Raw genomic sequence first — 21,298 nt, 5'->3', positions numbered from 1 at the left:
TTAAAAAAACAGAGGAGGCAACACTGAAACAAACAAAAAAAAAGGATAGCAGACATTAAGTGAAATTTGGTTTAGAAAAGTCTTATTGGGAACCATAGGACTGACTCGTTATAACTCCTCAATAAATATATTCTTGTGTGATTGAATGAATGACTGAGATGGTTGCAAATGTGGTTATGTAGTTTATGCCCAATGTGTTTAATGAAAATCCCTAATGAGATTATGCTTTGTAGATAATTATCAAACTATTACCATCGAAATCCATATTGAAGTTACTATCAATTAATATTTGAGGACCAATGAGTTTATATTCCCTGAGGGCCATGCTAAAAAATTAGTTGAGAATAAATTTTAAAATATCCTGAGTTACTCAAAAATAGGCCTAGAAAGAATGGGTCAATTATAGAAACAGTTTCTTAACCCAGAAAAAAGATATTCAAGCAATATGCTGATTGTTTACTTTAGAATCCATCCATAAATTTCATTTCATTTGCCCATAATTTAAAAATAAGAAATCAAGGGAATTATTTAATATTCTGAGCATCGCAGGTCAGTATACGTGTCACAAAACCATTGTTTTCTTATCATGTTTTGATTTATTGAACACTTTGTGGTTTTTTTTTTTCTTGTTCTGTATCCATAAAATCTGTACAATAAAACCCTAAAGGCTAACCCCAGTTCAGAGACATCCAAATCATTCATTGCCATAGTTTATCTGAAAGCTATAGGGAAAAAAAGGACAGGCATGAAATACTTTTTAAAGAACCAAGACATGCCTAAAGAATCACATTATATTTTCTATTAAAGAAGATTCATAATATTAAATCAGTAAGTAATAAATATGTTAGGCAGGTGGTAAACCTTAAGAATAAATAAAAGACAGAATGTTGCAGTCACTGAACCTGCCATGTTTATTCTTTGGGTCTTTGCCATGAACTTGATAGCCCTTAAGGCAAAGGGGCATAATGTCCTGTGGCTTTCTTTTACAAAAGGATTTTAAGTAGCTTACAAACAAACTAAACACAGCACAAAGAAATTCTGGTACTATATATGCCTAAAATAAAGAAGTGGGTGGCAGAATCCCTGAAATACAAAGAGAGCAGACACTAAGTGTAGATAGCTAAAGTTTACAAAAGACTTATTATCGGCTACTACAGAATTGACTCATGATCATTTCTCAGTAAATATATGGTTGTAAAGTGGTACATTAATAATACATTTAAAAATATTATAGTGCTGAAAAAAATAATTATGTAATTGAAGAAGTGACTCAGCCAGTTTGCAAACAGCATTAATAAAAACAAAACAAACATTGGTGCTGAGTATCTCCTTTGTATCAAGTACTTTACATATACTTGATTTTACATATATACTCTAATTCTGAAATAGCAGTGAAAAACAACTATATAATATCATTATGAAAAATGGCCAGTTTAAACTTTGCTTGCTTGTTTTAGTTTTGCAGTAAACTATGAAAACCTGAAACCAGGAAACATTTTATATAATACTGTAATATAGAGCATTATAGTACCTGGTTTTGAATAGGTATCTTTAGAGAATAAAAGGAAATGCATTACATTTTGATAGGAAAATGACCAACTCAACTAAGAAAAACTAATATCCAATATCTAATGTATGTTACATTTTGACAAAATAAATATACACATTCTCAAGTCAATCCTTAACTTTTCAAGGGACATATTTTGAATAAATTAATTTCACAATTTTAAGGTAGAAGAAATAAATATAGGAAAGCATAAGATATGATTTATTAATATGAGACACTATCAATTTGAAGCCATTAATTTTTCCATAACTAGTTACCAGTTCCTCACTTTGTGCCATACATCCCATAAATTGAAAACAAGAAGGGAAAAAGTTAATTTCTATTAAAGTTGACTCATTAAAAGTTTTAGATTAGGAGTTCCCGTCGTGGCGCAGTGGTTAACGAATCCGACTAGGAACCATGAGGTTGCGGGTTCGGTCCCTGCCCTTGCTCAGTGGGTAACGATCCGGCGTTGCCGTGAGCTGTGGTGTAGGTTGCAGACGCGGCTTGGATCCCGCGTTGCTGTGGCTCTGGCAGAGGCCAGTGGCTACAGCTCCGATTCGACCCCTAGCCTGGGAACCTCCACATGTCGCGGGAGCGGCCCAAAGAAATAGCAAAAAAGACAAAAATAAATAAATAAATAAAATAAAATAAAAGTTATTAGATTAAATAAAACCATGTGCTTAGTTTTAAAGTGTAAACGAGAGACATAAAAATGAGTTTGCTCCCTTCAGTGTCATCTCATGTTTCAACCATGCTACTAATTCATTCCAGTTTCTTTCATATCATGTTTTACTTATACAAGTAATAGGTATGGGAAATCTATAGGGAAATTATATATTTTCATATATCTATGAATTATATCTATGTATAATCATTTACTTTGCTTGTATCAATTAAAATGTTAATACATTCCTACTCCTGCATCCATGTAGATGATGGATTTGCAGGCAGAGCTATCTAAAAAAAACAGGCTACTTAGATGGCTCTGAATCCCAACAAAGAGATCAAGGAAAATGATCATTTAACAATAGTAATTTTTTTCTTCCTTTTATACCATGCAGATCTGCTGGACTAAAATCAAGGCAGCATAGATAACTAAAGGCCAATTAGTGGATTTATTACCTATAACTGAACCCAAAGGTGTTGCAACAGTTCATCCTTGCTGGGAACTACTCAAGGTAGCTCAAGTTAACCCTTTTATACCTGTCATAAATTTACCTTGTATGACATCATATTTGTGAAACACATTGGTTTCCAGCTTCACCTTAGACCCTAAGTTAACCTTCTCAGGGGTGAAATTTAACTGTGTACAAGTAGTTTCCATGAACTATTTTAGAGAAATTAAGAGGTATAAATTTCTAGTTATAAAATAAATGAGTCACAGGGATGAAATGTGCAGCATAGAGAACATGGGGAAAAAAATAAACAGTTTTAGCACACAGAACTGTCCTGTGGAATGTATGCAGGCTGGATATTAGTTCCTAATTACTGTTTGCTATATTTAGACGCCTTTCCCATTATAATTTCATTATAAAGTGAGAGTCTCGGTATTACCTTATTTGAATGTAGAACAGCTGTAACCAAGACATTTAAAATTTTGCTATTATCAACTTTTTAAAAAAATATAAAACTTTCACAATTCTTGTTTTCTGTCTTTTAATTTATCTTCCTTCTTCAAAATAACAGGCTGAAATAAAATTTCTTCTGAATTTGTCAACTGAATCAATTTCTGTAACTAAGTTAATTTCTTTTCTTTCTTATTTTTTTCTTTTATTCTTTTTTTTTTTTTTTTTTTTTTGGTCTTTTTAGGGCCACACCCTTGGCACAAGGAAGTTTTCCCAGGCTAGGGCTGCTGGTCTATGCCACAGCCACAGCAACACCAGATCCAAATTGCATCTACAACCTACACCACAGCTCATGGCAACACTGGATCCTTAACCCACTGAGCAAGGCCAGGGATCTAATCTGTGTCCTCCTGGATACTAGTTGGATTTGTTACTGCTGGGCTACAGTGGGAACTCCAACTAAAGCGAATTTCTTTACCTTTCTTCTAAATTCAGATTCCCTCTCTTATCACATTTCTTCTTGGTATTCCTTAGGTTTTCCATGTATTTTCCTAGAGTTATAGTCCATGTAAGATGAGGTCAATTAAAAATATACCCAGTTTCTATATCTTATTTCACATATTTTCCCATTTTATTATTACAATAACCAAGAATAACAATAACTTTTATAATCAAAAGTAAACATACTAAGTAAATTAAGATAATGTTGTGCTGATCCTTTTTTGTTGTTGTTGTAAAGTGACTTACTCTTAAAGGGACCTAAATGCTACAAGGGGAGGAGATAATTTTTTTTTATTGTAAGAAATATCTTATATCACTGCCTTGGTGAACCAAATAATAATTTTTTACCAGTAACGTTTCTCAAAAAAATAATTAATTCCTGTCCTCCTCCTCTAACTGAAATGTTATTGCCATTTTGGTAGCTGGCACATAGACATGTACTCCCTAGTGCGGGTGGGTGGGCATCATTCAACCCATTTAATGCCTGACTAGGACAAAAGAGATAGGAAAGAGGAATTCTCCCCTTTTATCTGCCCCTTTGGTTGAGCTGGGACATCTCATCTCATCTTCTCCCTTGGACTTGGATTCACACCATTGGCTCAATAGGCTAACAGGTCTTCTGATTCTAATGTAATTACATCACTAGCTTCCCTGATTTTTCAGATGCAGACTTCTGAGACTTCTCAGCCTCCAAAATCATGTGAGTCAGTTCCTCTTAAGAAAGAAAGGAAGAAATAAAAAAGGGCAAACACACAAGAAAGACATCCTATTGACTCTGTTTCCTTAGGAAACCTGAGTAATACAAGGACAATACATTATTTCCAAGTGGGATTCATCCCTAGGTTGCAAGGATGGTTCAACATACAAAATTCAATGTGATAGATCACATATTAATAGAATGAAAGATAAAAATCCTATGATAATCTCAAGAGATGCAGAAAAAAGTGATAGAATTCAACACACTGTCATATTAAGAATTCTCAATAAACTAAGAATAAAGAGAAATTATGTCAACATAATGAAGAACATATACAAAAAGCCTACAGCTAACATCATACTCAACAGAGGAAAAGCTTTTCCTCTATGACCAGGAACAAGACAAGTTTGCTCACTCTCATCATCTCTATTCAAAATATTCTTGGGTTTTCCCATTGTGCTAAGAGGATTAAGAACAGGACTAGTATTCATAAGGATGCTGGTTTGATCCCTTGGCCTGGCTCAATGGGTTAATGATTGGCATTTTTGCAACCTGCTGCTTTGGTCACAGATGCAGCTTGCATCCGGTGTTGCTGTAGTTGTGGTGTAAGCCTCAGCTGCAGCTCTGATTTGACCCCTAGCCTGGGAACTTTCATATACCACCAGTGCAACCTAAAAAGAAAAAAAAATCAGTCGTGTATGCTAACAAAAACACTAACAATGCAATAAAAATACACTAACCATCACTAACGATGAGTTATCTCAAGAGGAAATTATGAATTATTATCTCAGGAGGAATTATGAATTATTAGTGAATACGCAGTAATCAACAATATACTAAAACAACTTATCTCAAGAGGAAATTAGGAAAGCAATCTTATTTACTATAGTATTAAAAAGGATGAAATAGTTAGAAATAAACTTAACTGAAGAGGTAGAAGACTTGTACACTGAAAACTACAAAATATTAATAAATTAAAGAATACAAAAATAAATGGAAAGATATCCTATATTCATGAAATGGAAGACTTAATATTGTTAAAATGCCCATATTATCCAAAGCAATCTGCAGATTTGATACAAACCCTATCAAAATCCCAATGGCATTTTTTGTGTAAACAGAAAATAATTCAAAAATTATATTGAACTGCAAAGGAGCCTAAACAGACAAACAATCTCATAAAGTAAGTACAAAGCTGGAAACATTACACTTCTTGGTTATGATATATTACAAAGCCATAATAATTAAAACAATATGACACAAACAGACATATTGCCAATGGAAAAGAGTAGAGTCCAGATATAAATCCAAACATATGGTCAAGAGTGCCAAGCATGCCCAGATACATGCTAGAGGATTCCAAAATGCACAAAAGAGAAAGGATAGTTTCTTTAACAAATGATACCAGGAAAACTAGATATTCAAATGCAAAAGAATGAAATTCACCATTTTCTTACACCATCCACAAAAATCACCTCAGAATGGATTAAAAACTTAAATATAACACTGGAAACTATAAAATTCCTAAGAAAAATATACAGGGAAATCTTCATGACATTGATCTTAGCAATAATTTTATATATAACACCAAATGCATATGCAACAAAATTAGAGAAGAGGGATAATATGAAACTAAAATCTTTTGCATGGGAAAGGAAACAATCAACAGAGTGAAAAGGAGATGTATGGAATGGATGAAAGTATTTTCCAACCAAATAACAGGCAAAAGGTTAATTTCCAAAGTATATATGGTTCCCCTACAATTCAATAGCAAAAAAAAACTAATAACCCAATTAAAAACTTGTCTAAGAATATGAGTAGACATTTCTCCAAAGAAGACATAAGTGGCTGAAAGGTATACGAAAAGAGTTCAATGTCACTAATCAGGAGGGAAATGCAAATCAAAATCAATGAGATATCACCTTACCTGTTAGGATAGCTATTATTAAGGGGAAAAAAAAAAGAAGAGACAAAAGACAAGTGTTGATGAGTAAATGACGAAATTGGAGCCCTGTACATTGCTGGTGGGAATGTAAAGAGGTGCAGCCACTATTTAACAGTATGTCACTTCTTCAAAAAGCTAAAAAACAGAACTAACATATGATCTAATAATCCTGCTTCTTGGTATTTATGCAAAGAATTGAAATCAGAATCTCAAAGAGATATTACCACTCTAATTTTTGTTTTAGCCTATTCACAGTCACCACGATCTAAAAACAACTTAAATGACCACCAACAACAAAAAAATAGATAAAGAAAATGTGATATATATACACAATGGAATATTAAATAACTCAACCTTTTATAAAAGAGACCATTCTGCAACATTTGATAACAACCTTTCAGCCAATTTCTTGAAGCTACTAAAATGAACCTTTAGAGTCATCAGAATTTCATCATTTAACTTATTCATTTTGTATGTTCACACATTTTTGGCCTACTGTGTCCATTCTGTCTTGTCATATCTTTAATACTTTGAAGAAGATATATTTACATGAACATTTTACAGTGTGGCTATTTGAAGTCAGTATCATGCTCAAATCTGAGAGAAGTGAAATTCTGAATGATAGCTATATAATTTAAGATGCAAAAAAAACCTGAGCATGATTATGTTTAAGAGGGAAAACCTGTGGAGAGAGAGTGATTGAAAGCACTTGAAATCAGGTGCATATGATGAAGCACTTTGATAGAGATGATTGCAATAAAAATGGAAGAATATTCTTAGAGCTTACCATCCTTGATTAATTCACCAATGTTATTTGTTAAGATCTCTCCCTCAAAGTTAGCATCAGAGGAGAGGCTAGTATAATATCTCCAGCTGCAAATTTCTGGTGGAAGTCCTAAGTACAGTTGACCCTTGATCAAAGCAGGGGTTAATCTGACTGTAGTTGTCCCTCCATATCTGCAGTTCCTATACATCCACGGAATCGGCCAAGCTCAGACTGTGTAGTATTGTGGAATTTACTCTGGAAAAATATCTGCTTATGAGTGGACCCATGCAGTTCAAACCCATGTTGTTCTAGGGTCCACTTAACTCTGTCCTGTGCTCGTTCAAAACAAGAATGAGTTTGTGTGCCATAATAGCATAGTCAGTGATGAGAATTTTTCTCTCTCATCTACAGAAGACAAATGCCTGAGTATCTGAGGATACACTCATCCCCGTGACTGAATTCTCTTTCTGTTTAGATACTTATTAACCCAGACACTTTAGAGGTTATCTTTTAATTTTAAGTGACTAAATACAGTCTAAACTACGTCAAGACAAAATATGGGGGCGGTGAGGAATGGAGGAAGGAAGAAAAGAATATATGATCTTGCCATGTGTCAAGAATTTACCAAATTTGGAATTTACCAAATGATTGTGTTTAAAATACTAAATTCGACCAGAAGGTGTATGAAGCTGTCATCATAATGAAAAGGTATTATCCCAGTCCTCTATTTTAGATATTTGTATCATCTACATTGTCATCTCGGTGTGTTAGTCTTCATAAGGGAGGAAATTTTTTTCCTTGATATTTCCACACTTGTTAAAATATTTAGCATATGGAAACATATTTGTTACCATCACTGTTAGTGGTAGCATATCAAACACTTAATATGTTACAAATAGACTTCTAAAATGTTTTGAATTAAATTTTGCTTCTAAATTATGGAGTTCCAACTGTGGCTCAGCAGGTTAAAAACTGAATATTGTTCATGAGGATGCAGGTTCAATCCCTGGCCGTGCTCAGTGGGTTAAAGATCAGTGTTGCCGCAAGCTGTATCTCAGATACAGCTCAGATTCCCAATTGTGGTGGCTGGCTGTGGTGTAGACCACAGCTGCAGCTCCAATTCGACTCCTAGCCTGGGAACTTCCATATGCTACAGGTGTGGCCTTAAAAAGAAAATAAACTATGTGAAACATTTATATATTTCAGAATTAAAATATAAAATAAGATCCATGGAAAAGTTTAGATTTTAACCCTATTCTTCCTCCATGTTTACTTCCTCTTATTATAGCCACACCTTTTGTTATTGTTGGAAAACAAAGCATTCATTCATATTCTCCATCGTTCCAACATAATAGTTAGGAAGAGTATGTATACTTTTCTGAATCAAGCTTTTTTAACCTAAATTTCATTACATATATTGTTATATACTATATAATAGTTAAAATACACATATGTATACATATATTTATGAGTATATGAAGAGAATATATATGGAGACTTGAGAAGAATGCATTTAAAGTTATTTTAAATGTGTTTTAACTTGTGAGACATTACTTATTAAGAAATTGGCTTTTATACTTACTGTTCTGGTAGTGTTCTTAAGAATTTGCAAGTACTTTAGATTTTCAAACCTGAATGAGAGAGAACATTGTGTAACCCATTTTATAACTTGCCTGATATTTTTTAGTGCAGTACAACATAACTGACTTTTTTTAGAGACATACTGATATCATACAATCATATAATTTTACATGTATTTTTTAATCTTCTAAGAACTCCAATGAAATAGGAATGGTTTTCATTTCCATTTAAGATATGGGGAAAAAAACACAAAGTTTTGGTAACTTGTATGTAATCATAAGTCTGGTAATGAGTGGAGTTGGGATATATACCTAACCTAGGTCCAAAGTCAGTGTTTGTAAAAGATTTGCTATAAAGTTTAATGAATAAAGCAATAAATAAAAAATGTTTTCCATGGTCCATTCTTAAGTACATGTTTATGCAAATTTTGATCATTTTTAATTGTTTCCATATGTATTTTTTACAGTGTATATTCTTGTTTTCAAAGGACCTCTTAGTGGTAACAGTTTCTGAATCAGTTTCTATTAAATATATGGTTGGAATAAAAGCCACAAGGCAAGCAAACTCTATGTCTGCTATAAGCCCAGTGATACTTATGGGTATGAAATACTCTATCTTATATCTGTATCTATGTGTGTAACTATATTTATAAGTATAATGAGAATACAATATAATATATAAGTTTGGCAAACCAAGGAATCCCTTAATTGAAATGGTTAGACTTCTGATATTGAGGTGCCCTCAACAAACACATTCTCACATCAACTAATGGTCTAAGTTGAGCACTGAGTTCCAAAGATCTGAATAAATTTCTTACTCCACATGAGTTGCACTGAAACATTAAAATTCTGGTATAGCTTTGTATGGACAGTTACAAGAAATTTGGATCAACTTCTATCTTCTTGTGTTCCTGATTTTGTGTTAATTCTCTTGTATGTTCATTGCATTGCTTACTTGCAAAACCTAAAACTGAACTATCATTCTCATTAAATCTTTATCCCACTCTGTTCTTTGTAGTCTGGTTTATCTCACCTTTCCACTCTCAGCAAGCAATATAAAACAAAGGAATTATTCCTTGCTGTGACCATACTTCCCAACTGATTTCTTTTTAGGGGTACTATTACTTTGAACTTACTTCACATATTATAAAACATGCATTACCTGAGTGCTATACCATTTATCATTGTACATGTCAAGATTTATGGGATTTGCTTGGCCTTTTCTGCTTTAGCTCACTGCTCTAGAACTAAATCATTGTAGATTCTGACCCAAACCTTACAGTTGAGCAGACCTGTCATCTCTTCCTGGAAACAAACCTTCCCTTCAATAATCTATGGCACCTGCCTGGCTGACTCTCTCTTATTCCCATTTATTCCTTGGCATGATAACTCTTTGATTTGAAACTTTGTGACTTACTACTGCATTGAGTACAACCATGTTTTTATAGGAACATTGGGAGAGGAAAAAAAAGTGGTATTACATTCAAAAAATAAATCAAAGTCTTAAGTTAGGAATTAGGACATCAAAAGCACTTTCAGGAAAAATAATTTTCAGCAGCTACCTGGAGAAAATACAAACTCTGATCTTTTCTCTATCTCAAGACTTGGCTGTGTTTATTAACCAGATAGTAAAGCAGAATTCATTTTTAAGCTGATTAAAGTAGGAACTGCTAAATTAATAATACTAAATAAACCGAAGAAACATAAATCAGAATAATATAACAATGAAGCTGAACCTCTGGGACTTTATAGTCCTCTCTCCCTGCACTTAGGCAAAATATCCTAAACCATTTACATATGAATTTATCAATTTGTTTGTAAGTGTTTGGCATTTTAGAAATCTTGTTGCTCATAAACCAAATATCAGATGATGTTCCACTGATAGATGTATGTTTCCACAAAAAAGGTTTTCTATCTGGCTCAAATATAATTTTCAACCACACTGTCACCATTCATACATAAAACAACAGGTTTGTGATAACTTGATTATAAATCTATCTTCTAAAATCATATTCTTGGTAATTTATCTATTTTCTAGAAAATATCAAAATCTTTCATTCCCCTATATAGTTGAGCAGAATTTCTCTATGAAGATTTTTATCATTTTGTCTTCTGATGTCTAGATCATCTAAGAATGTAAATATAGAAATATTAGAGTTAAAAATGTATTATAGTAATATGATATTGGTCTACACATGACTAATATGACAAAAAAGAGAAATGAATAAGAAAATATCTGTATTATTAATTAAAATACATTCTAAATACTGACAAACAGGAAATAATGAAATAAATCTTCAGTTTCTTTGACTATTTTTGCCAAACTATAAATTTTAATAAATATTTATAATTTTATATTAGTAAGGTTGCTTTTCATAAAAGATGTGAAGGGTAAATCAAATATGCTTAGTCCAAATTTTTAAAAAGGTCTTAAGTTGTGGGAATTCAGATTTAAGGAACATCCAAATAAGGTAACATCTAAAAAGTATTCTGAGAAGCAGACTTAGGAAGTGTAGCCTGGTATAGGTCAGATTGGTTTTAATAATTTTAGTACTGATTTTTAAAAGAATCACCTATTGCCTTTGGAGTGGATGAGCAATGAGATCCTGCTGTACAGCACAGGGAACTATATCCAGTCACTTGTGATGGAACATGATGGAGGATGGTGTGAGAAAAAAATATATATATGTATATGTATGACTGAGTCACTTTGCTGTACAGTAGAAATTTACAGAACACTGTAAATCAACTATAATGGAAAAAAATAAAATCATATAAACTTAAATAAAAAAATAGAATCACCTATAAAATAAACACATTTTGCCCAAATTATACTATTTTACTGTTGTCATTATAAACAAACCCTTGACGTTATAAGCATGTAAGGTATGTTCATGTAGATAATTAACATAATTTTTACTGTGTATTGGATATATCTTATAATATTTATATTCCTTTTACATAAAGGATACATGGCCCTCATAATTGGATATATTCATATCAACAAATAATCTCAAATAAATAAAATCTCATTTTTCAGGATTTCAGTTACATCTCTAATTTTTCTTTTGGTTTTTTTTTTTTTTTGGCTGCACCCATAGTATGTGGAAGTTCCTGGACCAGGAATCAAACCTGATCTGCAGTTGCAACCTGCTCCACAATGTGGCAACACTAGATATTTAACCTTCTGGGCCAGAGAGGAACTTCCTAGATATATATTGATTTTGCTTGTTGTTAGTTCAACTTTTGGAAAGCCGAACTAATGATTCAGTTTACCAACAATTAAATAATACTTTCAAGAAAATTTAAATGAACACTGAATATAAATAATTGGAATATCAAAATATTTGAGGAGTTTCTGTTATGCCGCAGCTGTGGTATATATAGGTTGTAGTTGAGGCTAGGATTCAATCCCTGGCCTGGGAACTTCCATATGCTTTGAATTAGGCCATAAAATTTAAAAAGTAAAACAAAATGATGATATTATATCTTAAAACTCTCTGTCTGTTGTCAATATCCCTTTATCAGCTATATTTATTGGCCAGAATTATTATTAGAGTATTTTTATATTAACAATAATTAGACTTGGCTTTGATTACAAAGAGTTCAAAAGTGTATTCATCAGTTTCACAGCAAAGTAAATATTAAAATAAAGGCTTGAAAAGTATGCAAAATCAAAAAGTGAGGTTGACAATTTAAGTGTGCTTTACTGAACTAAAGAAAAGTTTACTGTGAAAATATCAGGCACAGTTTTTTTGACCAAAGTTCTTTAAAATCGGATAGGCTGCAAATATATGCATAAAACCAAGCACCCACACATTTCTCATTGCTGCAATACTACTCAGAAAATATATGGGTTAGGCAGTAGGTTCCCAGTAGGATATTTAATAATTTAATAAGCCTGACCCTTTATACTACTACTGAACACTCTGGGGATAATGCTAGTCCAAAGAAAAATTGTACGTTGATGCTGAATATACTGAGCTAGTCTTAATTGTAAGCGAGTGAATCACATTTCACTGCTTTTGTTTGTTTAAATTGGTTAATTTCCATGGAGAAATGCAGAGTTCAGCAATTCTTGCTGCAAGATTTTTTTTTTAATGTAATGAAAAGTAGCCAAGTTTTCACACTCTAGAGGAAACTTCTTGATCCATAGCACAACACATTAGTGTTTTGAAGTTTTAACTGTGTTTTGTTGAAATGTGTTCTCTTGGGAAGTAGTATACATCGATATTGTGGCATAAGCTTAATATTGCTGTCACTGAATACCCATTTTTTGTTTCTACGAGAGACGTAACAATTTTATTGTGAATTTCCCTTGCTTTCACCATCACCTCTATCAACTAGTACGGATGGCTTGTTCAAAAATCATTGGTCCTTTAATGGTCTCAGATTTTCTCCAAGTCAACAGTTTTCTTCCTTGTTAAATTATTCTCATAAGCTTCCAAAGATGCTACAGTCTCTGCTAAATATAATAAAAAAGAAGAACAAAAAACAACTTCCCTTGCCCTCAGATCTTCCTAACATCCCAATTATTTGCCCAGTAATAAAAGATCTCATGAGATACTTGTTTTACGATTTAAAGATTTTTTTTTTTGAAGGTAAAACACAACACAGTAACACCAATTACATTTGGATAGATAAAAAATCAAAACTTCTGTCACAGTTCTAAAGGAGGAAAAACTGCCCGTTGGGGCCATAAAGAACAGAACCCCAGGGCAAAGACAGGATACAAGTAATCTATAGCTTTAGGGGCAGTTTATATATGGCGAGAGGGATAGGGTTAGGTACATTTCAAGGGTTCCCTGTGGATTGGCTGATTTAAATAATTCTGTGGGTTCTGAGATATAGAAGTTCTCCTTACTTTGCTGGCATGTGGCCCCAGAGTGATTAGAGAAGATGCAGAGTGGTTGCAGAGTATGACCCTAAGATGAGAGGTTTTGGGGTGTAAATTCATTCAGCTACTCAAGAAGCCTCAAAATTAGGTCAAGACATTATTTTTAAAAAGAAAAAAAACTGTATTACACTACACTATCTATATTTAAAATCACCAGTATTTAAATATTTCTTTTTTGTTTTTTCCTGTTACCACTCCAATGAGAATTTTGTCCTCAACTCACCACACAATGATTTGTAGTTGAGATCAGTGACAACATCCTCTTTGCCATATTCAAAGGCTAATCTTTAGGTTGAATCTATGAGTAGCTCTCTCTTTGAACATATTCTTCACCTGAGTCCCAGGATAGCACCCTACCTCTAGCCATTGTCTCAGTTTCCCTTGACTGTTCCCTGGCTTATCAACATTTAAACATTGTTTGTATCAAGAGTCAGTTCTTAATCTTCTTTGCGTGTCTGTAGGCATTCACTCCCACAGTTCCTTCATCCATCCCAGGCTGTTAAGTTCCATGCTTAAACTGAGAATTCACAAATGTCTCTCAAACCCAGAATTCACCTTGAATTTATATAGATAGGTATTTACCTTTATATCCAATTTACATTTATATCTTACTTAACTTCTAATGTCACATTTTTTTTTTCTGACGACAGCCTGGAAAGCTTTCTATTTTTAAGAACTCTGTGATTAGATTTGACCTATCTGGATGGTTGAAAATAATTCCTCATCCCCAGGTATTGAATTTAATAACATTGGCAAAGTCCCTTCTGTCATGTAAGACAGCATGAGTTATATAGTTTTAGGAAGTGGACATCTTTTGGGATCATTCATATGCCTACAATACATTACCTAACCTGAAATCAGGAAATGTGATGCCTCTAGCTTTTCTCTTTTTCAAGATTGTTTTAGCTATTAGGGTCCTTTGTGGTTACAGATAAATTTTAGAACTGTTTTTCTAGTTCTGTAATAAATGTCATTGAGATTTTGATAGATTGAATTGAATCTGTGGGTTTCTGTGGGTAATATAGACATACTAATAATTTTAAATCTTCCAATTCATGAAAATGGGATGTCTTTCCATTTATTTGTGTTTAATTTCTTTTATAAACATTTTGTAGTTTTAAGTTTAGAAGTTTCTATTTTTCTAGTTAAAGTTTATTCATAAGTATTTTATTGGCTTTTTTGTTTGTTTGGTTTTTTGTTTTGTTTTTTTGTTTTTTGTTTTTTAGGGCAGCAGCCGAGGCATATGGAAGTTCCAAGGCTAGGGGTCTAATCAGAGCCACAGCAACCCGGGATCCGAGCCTCATCTGTGACTTACACCACAGCTCACAGCAATGCTGGATCCCCAACACGCTGAGAGAGGCCAGAGATCAAACCCACGTCCTCATGGATACTAGCCAGATTCATTTCTGCTGCACCACAACAGAAACTCCAGTATTTTATTGTTTCGATATTGTCATAATTGGAATTGTTTTCCTAACGTTCTTTCAGATAGTTCATTATTCGTGTATAGAATCACAACGGAGTTTTGTATTTTGATTTTGTATCATGCAGCATTACTGAATTTGTTTAGTAGTTTTCACAATTGTGTGGGGGTGTGTGTGTGTAATCCTTAGGGTTTTCCATATATAAGATCATGTGAGTTACAAACGGACAATTTTTACTTCTTTTTCAATGTGGATGTCTTTGGTTTGTTTTAAATAAATGGTGTTGGGAAAGTGGGATATCCACAAGTGAAAGAATGAAGTTGGACACATATTACACCCATACGCAAAAATCAATTCGAAATGGATTACCAAATTATACATAAGACTTGAAACTGTAAAGCTTCTAAAAGAAAACATAGTAGAAAAGGAGTTCCCCTTGTGGTGCAGTGGAAACGAATCCGACTAAGAACCATGAGGTTGCAGGTTCTATCCCTGGCCTCGCTCAGTGGGTTCAGGATGCAGCATTGCCTTGAACTGTGGTATAGGTCATAGACGCTGCTTGGGTCTGGCGTTGCTGTGGCTGTGGCATAGGCCAGCAGCAACAGCTTGGATTAGACCCCTAGCCTGGGAACCTCCATATGCTGCGGGTGCATCCCTAAAAAAAGACAAAAAGACCCAGAGGAAAAAAAAAGAAAGAAAGAAAACAGTAGAAAAGCTTCGTGCCACTGATCTTGAAAATGATTTCATGAATATGACACCAAAAGCAAGAGTAAAAAATAAAAATAGAAAACATCAAGCAAAATGAGATTAAAGCAAAATAGTTGTTCTACTTTAAAAATGACTTGGGTACATATCAACATATATATTAAATAATTTTATAGATAATTTTGAAATTAATTGATATCCTCATAATATTTCTTTCACATCCAACAGTGTGTATTATATCTCCATTTAGTCTGACCTTTATTTATAAATTCTAGAAAGTATTTAACACTACCTTGATGCTAATTTGCATTGATTATATTACTGCATAATTTACAGTTTTTGTTGACATCTTAAATTCTTATGCATTACTAATTTTTTAGTGATTATTGCTCTTGAAAACAATTCCAATTTATTTCTGTGAATCAATTTTCATGCATAGAACATTATTTATTTGCTTATTTCTAATATTTATAGATTATAGTGGGATCAGTATTTTTATATTGCCTGAAAGTAATGATAATTCTTTTGCCTTCAGTTCTATCTTAACATCTCTCCTTTTTTTTTTTTTTTTTTTTGATGGTTGTAGTTAGAATACACAGTGCCATGTGAACAGTGAGAGATGGTAGTAGCATCACTGTCTTATCTCCACTTAAGATAATAAAGGCAGTATTTCTCCACCACTTAAAGTGTTTAATGTAGGTGTGTTATTAAGTTTTTTTCGTGTTAAGAATATGTTATTCTATCCTTAGTTCACTAAGTGATTTTTGCTTAACATCCTCTTCAATGTTTTGTTCAATTTTATAGTCATATTTTTTCCGATTCAATGTCAAATCCTGTATCATTGCAGTTTATAAATTGTTACATAGATTGCCACTGGTTACTGATATGTCAACATGATTCTTATTCCTTCAAATGATGGGTTATGCTTTTGTCTACTTAACTATGTATTTGTCTTTTTTTCTTTTTCTTCATACTACCATATATAGGTTCTTGCCGTTATTTTTTGACTTACATGTGTTCCACATATCTTCTCTCAGTTTGTGACTTTCTTTTTACACATTTTATGGCATCTTTTGAGCAACACATGGTCTTAAATTTAATGTGGTATATTTTATTTTCAATTTTTTTACTACCATTTCAACTTTCTATGTTTTGTTAAAGTAATTACCCTTCTACCAAGGATATGAACATATTTTATATTTTCTTAAAAAATGTTTTATGTATGTCTCTTACATTTTGACTTTTAAACTACCTAGAAATGATTTTGTATGTGGTTATGATGTTGAGATCAAGTTTTATTTGTGATCATATGAAGAATTTTAACAGCATTTTTTTATGTTCCCCTACGAACTCCAGTTAGGAAATTGATCCCACCCCCACATACATTTAATGTTTGTATTAGATGGTCTGTTATGCAGCCATTCTGGAAATCAGAAATCTGCTCAGTGGTGTGACAAGACTCGCTGTTGAAAAAAAATTCTTATTTGAAACAAAGCCAGCAGCTCTGGGCCTGTTCAGCCTCAGGCAATGAAACTATTCTGGTCTGAATCAAACCAAACAGAAAATGAGAGCGAAATAGGCAGATAAATTCTTTCTTCTTTCTCCAGGCAGTTTTTCCATGGAGCTAGTCCTTATGATTATATAGAAGTATCTGCTTCGCAAACAGATTTTTTTTTTTTTTTTTTTTAGGACTCCACATAAAGCAATAGCCAGGAAGGTGATGTTTCATCATGCATTTCTTCCTAGCTATCCCTGTCCCACATGACTATTGTCTTAGTGTTATCCTCTAGGATTCAAAATACCTTGACTATTAGTTCATGTATAATGTTTGTATTTTTAGGAATCTAAGCTCAGAAAATTGATATTTGGGACTGTTTCAGAAAGCAAGCCCTCAGGATGGGATTTCAGAATTGGATTCCCACCTGATTTAGGACAATAATCAACCCATTGATTATGGTGTTTTAAATGACAATAGCCATATCACAATCACTCAAGAGTGCATCTATTATTAATTGAGATAAAGTGCAGGAAAAAGAAGAAATTTAGGGAATTAATTCAATGAATAGTCAGTATGGGACAACAAAGCATAATGATTGTGAAAGGGACTGAACCTTTTAATCATACCGAATACTTTGCAAAATAATGTAATAGGCTTGAAGCAGTTATTTCCTAACCTAGTGAATGACTTTAAACTAAAGGACCTCCATGACAGCTTTAAATTAGACTTACTTCTTGTAGTCACATGAGTGACAGTGCAGAAATATTTGCCCCTGGTCTTACAAGTACCCCAAAGGAATATCATATGGAATAATATATGGAATATTCCTATATATATATATATATATATATATATATATATATAGGAATATATAAAGGAATATTATATGCTCAATACTAAATAGACTTCTAATACTTAATAAGTAAGCAGGACATAACCAAACATATTTGAAACCTGGAAGACATCAGATACCACCATGACATCAATGCCATTCTGAGTTCTAATTACTGAAAGATGGGGAAATTATACAATTATTATGAAAATTTCCATTAATTTACAGGAACAGAGTTATCTTGGTAAATGACACATATCTGTTATAATGATGAAAAAGGGATGCTTGTAAGTGTCATAGTATAGTTCTTACTAAAGGACACTCTAAGGGCCCATATTGCATCTGAGTAGATTAAGACTAGAATTTGAGTCAAGGATAGAGATTTTGTATTGTAGTGACTCATATTAGGGAACTGTTTTCCAGGCCTATGGGATGCTTTCTTTTTCTTTTCTTTTTTTTAGATTTAATTTAATTTTTATTTTTTATGATTTTTATTTTTTCTATTTCTTTTGCAATTACAAATGCTAATATAATGATAAAAATTGTACCCAGTTATACTTTTGCGGTAACTGACAATTAATTAGTTACTACTAACTAGTCTTGAAGATCATTTTATTCTGAATAGAGACAAGACTCGGTACCTTTTAAAAGTTACCTTTGGTTATTTAATACTTGTACTAGAATTCTGCCAGATCAGCATCTTATCATCCACATTGAAACCAACACCTTTTATTAACAGCATTTAACTCTGACATCTCCTGTGCTTTAGAAAATAGCCAAGAAATGTTTTTATAAAATGCTTTTGCTCTCCTCCCTGAAGAATTTCTCAATGCCTGTTAAAATGATTGATTTTTTTTTAGCCTCATCCAGGAACATATCTAAATGATAGATGCACACAGCAGGCCATATAAATCCACTCCAATATTCCAATCTTCATTAGACTTGGAATCTTACCTCTCGAATTTGGCAAAGAACTTCTGACATCTAAACTTAATTTTGAATGGAACCCCATTGAGTTCAGTTACTGTCTATTTTTACTGAACACATTGATTATCACATTTGCAGGAGCACATCAAATTCAAAATTTCTGGTAAGTGAATTCATGTGTATAAATTCAACATATACAAAATTGTATTTCTCATTTTCTTATCTGGCATCACAGGGATAAATTTTTATACACATACCTGTTCCCTTTATAGGTGTGACTGAAACTTGCATTCTTTTGTCTTGTAAGCTTCCTTAAATTAGATTTTGAAAATGGCCTTGTGGAAAATGATATGGTTCTGGATTTGTGGAAAAGGCATGGTAGTTAGGGTAGGATATGAAGAGAATACTCTTACTATTATTAGGTGACTTTTTCAGGCAAATCAATTAGATGGTTTCTAAGCTTCAGTGAGCAAAGGAGAAGCTGCTTTTGTTGGTGAGAAAAGTTTTGTTTGCCATTATCAAAATCTTCCTCAATTTCCTGGTTATCCTTAATTCCAATTAATTACAAAAATTTCACATGAGACCTGAAAAGCCTACAAAATAACCTATTTTATAATTCAGAAATTTTCAGATTCAGGCCATACATTTTATTTCAGTTTCATGAGCACTATGGCTGAAGGAGATAGAGTAGAACATCATAAAAATCTTCATTTTATGTGACTGTGTCTTGAGATAAGATTTAAAAACTGAGTGCCATATTTTATCATTAAGTAATTGGTACAGGAGTTCCCACTGTGGCACAGTGGGATCAGCAGTATCTTGGGAGCACGGGGACATGAGTTCAATCCCCGACTGGCACAGTGGGTTGAGGATCTGGTGTTGCCTGTGCCTCGGATTTTATCCCTTTTTCTGGAAACTCCATATGCAACAGGGTGGCCAGAAGAGGAAAATAATAATAATAATAATTGGTGCAGGTCAAATACTAGTCAGTTTAAACTAACAGTATGTGAATTTTTCAAAATGTGGGAACTATTTTCAATTATCTTGAGTAGCCTCAATGACATCCACTCTAAGTTTCTTCATTGTTCTGTTCCATAAAATTTGTATTCCTTTTTAAAAAGTATTATTGATCCTTTTGGTCAGAGAACAAATAAATAATTGTGGTAAGGCTACTATCTTTAATGGTTATCTTCTATTACATTAAAAGTGGGATACTATGGATATTTGAATATGGAAGTAAAATTTATACCCTTAACTGGAGGTTAGCTATCAGATAAGCATAACTCTAATTATATATCTTGACATGTACTGCTTTCAGTAAAATACACAGAAATCTGATTGCACTTAACTAAAGAAACCATTTCATATATTCTATTTTCAAAAGGGATTTTGTTAATATTTGCATGGTAACCTAGTAGATCGATTTAGAAATATAGTTACTCCCAAATATTTGATTCTTAAATGATAATTGCCACATCATTAGTGACATTCAAATTTTCCTCTAAAATAACAGTTTCAACTAACTGATAATTGATAAGATAAATTTTGGCTTTAAATGGATAAAAAGAATGTTATAAACCAATGTTACCTAAATTTAAAATAATTAATTAAAAAAAATAACATTGTAATTTCTTCACACAATAGGTCAGTCAGTATCTAGTCACCTAAAATAATGTAGAAAATTTGACATTAAACCATTGTAAGAATTCAACTGACAAGTTTCTAAATAGTTCCACATTTTTATGCAGTTAATAAATTTCATGAATCCTATGTCCTACATTAAATTATTATTTTTATTGCATCTAAGATCCTGGAAGCATATGTATTCTTTTGATTTTTAATTTGAAACAATTATTTAAAATGCTCCTCCTCACCATTTGTAATTAATATATACAGATGTATATGCATCTATATATGCATAAATCTATTCATATATGAGTGTGTATACATGTGTGTGTGTGTGGATGGATAGAAGTGTAGTAGCTATTCACATAGCCTGCTAATAACACTGAGTGCTTATATAATACCCAGCAATACATTATGATCAGGAACAAGAGATACCAAAAGTCAACAACAACCATAGTCACCATCCTCAGCATAAAAATTGAATAACAGTAACAAAACAAAAGAGAATTTTTCCCTGAGGAATGTGTGTAATGCTTCATTACTAAGGCCCCAGTAGTGTGATATAATCTTTACCTTGGCAAATATGAGAGAAGCAAATTAGACAAAGGGTAAGACTGCATATGCAAATAATAAAATTTGGCTGTGGGAGAGAATATACATTGAATAATCATGGAAAGTTTGATACTTGAGATACTTTAATCTTATAATAACATAAAGGACATATTAACGCAAAGTCTCAGAGCTAAATGCATAGAGAATACATTTGATAAAATATCATAGGGTATA

This window comes from Sus scrofa, chromosome 11 (genome assembly GCF_054392235.1).
Source record: "Sus scrofa isolate SSC_HxYL_T2T_F1_AM1 chromosome 11, Sscrofa_HxYL_maternal_Yorkshire_Landrace_v2.0, whole genome shotgun sequence".
NCBI classification, from domain to species: domain Eukaryota; kingdom Metazoa; phylum Chordata; class Mammalia; order Artiodactyla; family Suidae; genus Sus; species Sus scrofa.
The sequence above is the reverse complement of the archived record's forward strand: the minus strand, read 5'-3'. Positions refer to the sequence as shown.